The following is a 6,000-nucleotide window of genomic DNA, read 5'->3' as shown; positions in this document are numbered from 1 at the left end:
CCTTTATGAATGAATTTGATTTCATTAGATTCCACATAGAAGTGAGATTATGTAGTATTTGTCTTTCTGTGTCTTATGCTATTTCACTTAGCATAACTGCCTACAGGTTCATCCACACCATCAAATATGGCAGGATTTCCTTCTTTTTTCTTCAGTTTGAATAATATTCCATTGTATATAGACACCACATCTTTTAAAAAAAAAACATTTATCTGTCATGGACACAAGTTGTTTCTATAGCTTGGCTATTGTGAATAATGCTGCAATGAACAAGGGGGTGCAAATGCCTCTTCAAGATACTGATTTCATCCCCTTTGGACATATACCCAGAAGTGGGATTGCTGGATGTCGTGGCAGTCCTATTTTTAACGTTCTGAGGAGTCTCCAGGTAATTGGGGCAGGAAGCGAGAAGGGTCTCTGTCTCAACCCACACTGAACAGAGTCTTCATTCTCTTCTCTCATGCCCAGCTTCTAGGGATGTCCTCATTCTCTCCAGGAGATGAGACACAACCCCTCCTCTTCAGCATAGTAAACGAGGAATCTTCATTCTCCATTGTTGGCGGGGGGCTCCCTTTTCCTCCCATTGGGGGATGGTTCCCATGCACTTTCACTCCATGGAGAAGGGCCCTCACCCCTTTATTCAATACTTACTACACGTAGAGATTCATTCATTCGTTCCATGAGTATTTATTGATCACCTACTGTGTGCCAGGCAATAGCTATGAGCAAAACAAAGATCCCTGCTGAGCTGACAATCTAGCAAAGGGAGACAGACCTTAGACCTTAATAATAAGTAAATAATGCAGAAGTAGGAAGGTGATATGGAGAAAAGAAATAGGATGGAGAATCAGGGGTGATGGGGGGTGCCGGTTGCTCTTTTCAGTAAGTGGGGTCAGGGGAGGCCTCTTTGAGAAGCTATGACTTGAAGGCGTGGGGTGGTTGTTATAGATCCATGACTAACTCATCTCAGCTAAACTTTGTTGCAATGCCCGGATAGGTGAATTTTGTTATTATTTCTGCTTTAACCACAGGGAAACTGAGACTCGGTAAAGTGAGTTGGGTCAGAAGCAGGATGAAACCCAGAGCTCTAGGACTTGAGTTCTTGCCCAGTGTGTTGTGAGTGTGGATCGGTGAGCGTGAATGCACACGAGTGTGTGTGTCTGTGTGAGGGTTTCGTGTGTATGTGAAAGTCTGTGTGAGTGTTTGCATGTGAGAGTGTGTCCATGTGTGACTGTGTATATGAGTGGGCAACTGCAAGTGTTTGTGTGTGTATATATGTGTGTGAGAGTGTGCATGAGTGTGAGTGTTTGAGCCTGCATGTGTGTATCCATGTGTGTGTGAGACTGTGAATGAGTGTGTGTGTGCTAAGTATGTGTGAGAGTATGTACGAGTGTGTATTTGTGTTTGTGCATGTGTGTCCATGCATGAGTGTGTGTTTGTGAGTGTGCAACTCTTTTGTATGTGCATAAGTGTGAGGGAGTATGTGTATTTGTGAGTGTGAGTGTGCTTGTGTGTGTGCATTGTGCATGTGTGCATAAGCGTGAGGGAGTAGTGTGCATTTGAGTGTGAGTGTGCGTGAGTGTGTGCATGAGTGTGAGCAAGTGTGTGCACGAGCAAATGTGAGTGTATTTGTGTGTGTATCCATGTGTAAGTGTGTGCAAGTGTGCACACGATTGAGTGCATGTGTGTAAGTATGAAAGAGTGTGTATGTATGAGTGTTTGTGTGTGCATGTGGGTGTGTGCCTGAGCGTCAGTGTGTGTGTGTGTGTGTGTGTGTGTGTGTGTGTGTGTGTGTGTGTGCATTCCTTCCTCTTACTGAGGGGGGCGTTCTCCTTTTTCACTCCTGGCAAAATATCCTCATTCTCCTCAGGAGTGAAAGAGAGCCCTTAGCTCGCTCCTTCCAAGGCAGGTAACAGGACAAGACAGCAGTCAGTGCCCAAATCCCTCAAGCACCCCCAGCAGTCCTTGCAGGTACAGGACGGGCCTGCCAGGCTGGGTGGGACCAGTGTCTCTCTCAGCCCCTCCTGGTTGCAGGGGAGGAGGTGGGTTTGACATGTCCACTGCTGTCCTGGGCTGGGTGGCTCCTCCTTGTCTCCCCCCTCATCCCTGCCTGGGAAGGGAGGTCCAGGGGGCTGCCCCAAGCTGGTCTGGCCGCATACCTGTGTGAAGCTGGGCCTACCGACAGTCAAGGGAACAAACACCACAGTGCAGTGGGGGAAGCCTGCCTGGTTGTCCCCACCCATTCTGGACCTGTCATCCCATCCTGCACAGTCTCATCTGCCTCCATTTTACCATTTGCAAGATCTGTTCTGGGGCAGTTGTCCTGGTGTTTCCAGATTTGCCCTTCCCCCACCAACACACAGTGAATCTGACCCGTGTCCCATGCTCATTCTGACTCTAGGCCCCTCCTCTGATTCTGACCCACCCCCTCTTGGTGCCTCTGATCCCATATAGCCCCCTCCCACAATAATAATAATAATAATAATAATAATAATAATAATAATAATAATAATAATAATAATAAACACTATGTAATAAGCGCCATACTAACGTGAGTCACATTATATTACAACAAACATAACATATAAGGATCACCCTTATATCACTCAGGAAATGACAAAGATTCCAGGAGAACTATGTCAGGAACAAGGGCAAAGACCTAATATATATATATATTTATATATGTATTTATATAGATATAAATTATATATATATAATATATATTAATTATATATATAAATTATATATATATATTTATATATATTTATTTGTTTACCTACTTACTTACTTACTTATTCATTTATTTATTTATTTGTATTTATTTATTTATTTTATTATTGTGTCACAGTGACTAAAAATACTAGTACCAGGAAGCCCTGAGACAAGTTCTGGAGCTGCAGGAACCCACGTGCCCATGTCTCTTTCTCTCTATTCCCCCGGTGCTCAATGCTGTTTTCCAGGAAGGCACGTTTGAGTGTTTGGCTTTGTGGTGGTAGTTGGGCAGATGAGTCCAACCTGCATTTTAAGGGTGTCTGGGACAGTGCTCTCTCCCCTAGAGCTCCGAGGATAGACAGGACCTCAGCCCGTCAGTGGCAATAGAAGCAGCCTGCTTGGGACAGAACAGAAAGCGCCAGAGAAGTTGGTTACGACAGCACCATATGTGGACAGAGCCCCTTCACAGCTTCCTATTGAGAAAAATAGCATAGCCAGCAACAGAGTCGAATCCATGCTCACTCTTGGAACCAGTAAAGGAAGCAGTCTCTTGCTTCAAGCTGATGTTGCAAAAGAATTCAGGCTGCATGGTATTCCACAGTGTACATATGTGAGTATACCACACCTTCTTTTTTCATTCATCCATTGAGGGACACAGGTTGATTTCCTATCTTAGCTATTGTGAGTTCTAGTCAGTCTTTAAAAAGAAGGAAATTCTATCATTTGTGGCAGCATGAATGAACCTGGAGGATATTATGCTAAGTGAAATAAGCCAGGCACAGAAAGACAAATACCACATTATGTCACTTATATAGGGAATCTGAAAAATTCAAACTTATAAAAGTAGAGAGTAGAACGGAGATTACCAGAGCCTGGGTAAGGGGAAAGGGAGGTGTTAGCAAAAGGGTACGAAGCTCCAGTTAGACAGGAGGAAAAAGTTGTCAAGATCTATTGCACAGCATGGTGACTGTAGTTAACAATAATGTATTGTATATTTCAAAATTGCTAGGAAAAATAGATTTTAAGTGTTCTTACTACAAAAGCAAATGACAAGTAGGTGAGGTGGTGCATATGTTAATTAGCTTGATTTAATCATCCCACAATGTATACATATATCAAAACATCACATTGTACCTCATAAATATATACAATTATTATTTGTTTATTAAAAATAAAAATGCAAATAAGTTTTTAAGGGAAGCACAGATTCCTCTCTTCCCCCAGAGTCGTAGAAGGCTGGCTTCTTCCACCCCAGGAGCTTGTAGGGAGTGAAATAATCTATTGTTAATATATGGATAACAGTTCCATTTAGTAGGGGTGTGTGTGTGTGTGTGTGTGTGTGTGTGTGTGTGTGTGTGTTCAGTGCAGATTTTCTTGCTAAGGGCTGTAGCTGTGGAAATACATATTCTAGAAAATTTCCCCCAAATTTCAGTCATTCACATCCCATGGTCAGCGTGTTTCCAAATTCATGTACCACCTGTTATATTATGAATTTAAAGCTTTTCTTTAAACTAGCACATTTTTAATCTTTTTGTTTATTTGTTTATTGTTTTTATTTTTTTCATGTACAAGTCGATGGGTGCAGTTTGTTGTTTCAATACATGCATATATTGTATAATGATCTAATGAGAATTGTTAGCATATCTATCACCTAAACATTAATCATTTCTTATGGTTATAACATTTAAGATCCTCTTTTCTGTCTATCTTGATACATGCAATACGATTTATTAGCCCTGGGGTACCAGAACTTCATCTCCCCATCTAACTGTAACTTTGCTGCTTTGTGCCAGTCTACCAGCCTTTCCCTGCCCCACCCTCCTGTCCCTGCCTCTGGTAACCACTATTCTACTCTCTATTTTTCTCTCTTTTAAATTTATTTTTCTTAATTGACCCATGATAATTGTATATATTTAAGGAGTACAATATCTTTGGGTGCATTCATACTGTGTGCAATGATCATATCAGGGGGCTTAGTAAATCCATCACCTCAAGCATTTGTCATTTCCTTCTGTTAGGAACATTCAACATCATCTCAACTAGCTATTCAAAGATACACTGTACTTTGTTGCTAACTGAAGTCTCCCTATATTACTGTGGAACCCTAGATCCTATTCTTCCTATCTCTCTACTATTTTGTATCCACTGACCAAACTTTCCCAGTCCCTGTCTCCCTTCCCCACACCAATCTCTAGTAACCACTATTCCAAAATACATTTTAAATAGATATTTATGTATCTATTAAAGCCTTATTCTAAGCAGTATTACCTGTAAAATCGTGGGTTTACCTGTAAAATCATGGATTTTATGCACAAGCTCTATTTTAATACATACTCACATAAATGCATAACTATTAAATTAGAACTGGTTTGTCCCTGACCCACCTAAAGTCATGCCAGGATAAACTTTGTGCTGGTAGAAGGTGCCAAAAAGAAATACATAAAGCAAAGATGAACCACGGCAGGAGAGTATGCAGCTCGTAGCACATGAAATTCCTCTCTAGCTACCCAAGGCCGTTCTATTGTTATGTCATTAGTATTAATATCATTACAATTTTCTGCTATTTGCCAAGGGCACACTCTGTCAAGCTGGAAGTACTCTACACATAGGAACTAACTTAGATGCTCTTATCATCATCCCCATTTTACCAGTGAGAAAACTGAGGCTCAGAACGTATAATTAAATTGCTCAGTAACCGGCCAGCAAGTCACCAAGCTATGATCGGAACCCAGGTCTTATTCACTCCCAGGTCCTGCCTCAGGACCTTTGCACGGGTGGTTCTCTCTAATGGGCATGCTCTCTTCCCATCTTTTCACCTTCTTGTAACTCCTGCTCTCCCTGGGTTTATCACGTATCAGCTGTGTGACCTTGGGCAAGTTTATTAATATTTCTTTGTCTCAGTTTTCTCATCTGTAATGTGGAGGTGATAATAAGAACATGGTTGGGAGAAAGAAATAAGCTAATTTACATAAACAGTGCCCGGCATGTGGTAAGTGTTCAATTGATGTTGAGTTTTACAGCGGCTGTCATTGCTACTCATCTTTCAGACATCAGAGCTGTTGACCCCGCCTCCAGGAAGCCCTCCTAACTCATCCTCCCTACCCCAGCAGAGATCACATTTCCCTGTTATGTCCCCTTGTACAACCACATCACTCTCCATCTTAGCCAATGATACGGTTGTAGTTTTACCTTTATTCGTGTGTTTCATTAGTAAATGTCTGATTCCCCAGCCAGAGGGAGGTCAAAGGCCATTTCCCCTTTTGTTCACGTTGTCTCACGTGCCTGGCA

The sequence above is a fragment of the Cynocephalus volans genome, chromosome 10 (genome assembly GCF_027409185.1).
Source record: "Cynocephalus volans isolate mCynVol1 chromosome 10, mCynVol1.pri, whole genome shotgun sequence".
NCBI lineage: Eukaryota > Metazoa > Chordata > Mammalia > Dermoptera > Cynocephalidae > Cynocephalus > Cynocephalus volans.
The sequence above is the reverse complement of the archived record's forward strand: the minus strand, read 5'-3'. Positions refer to the sequence as shown.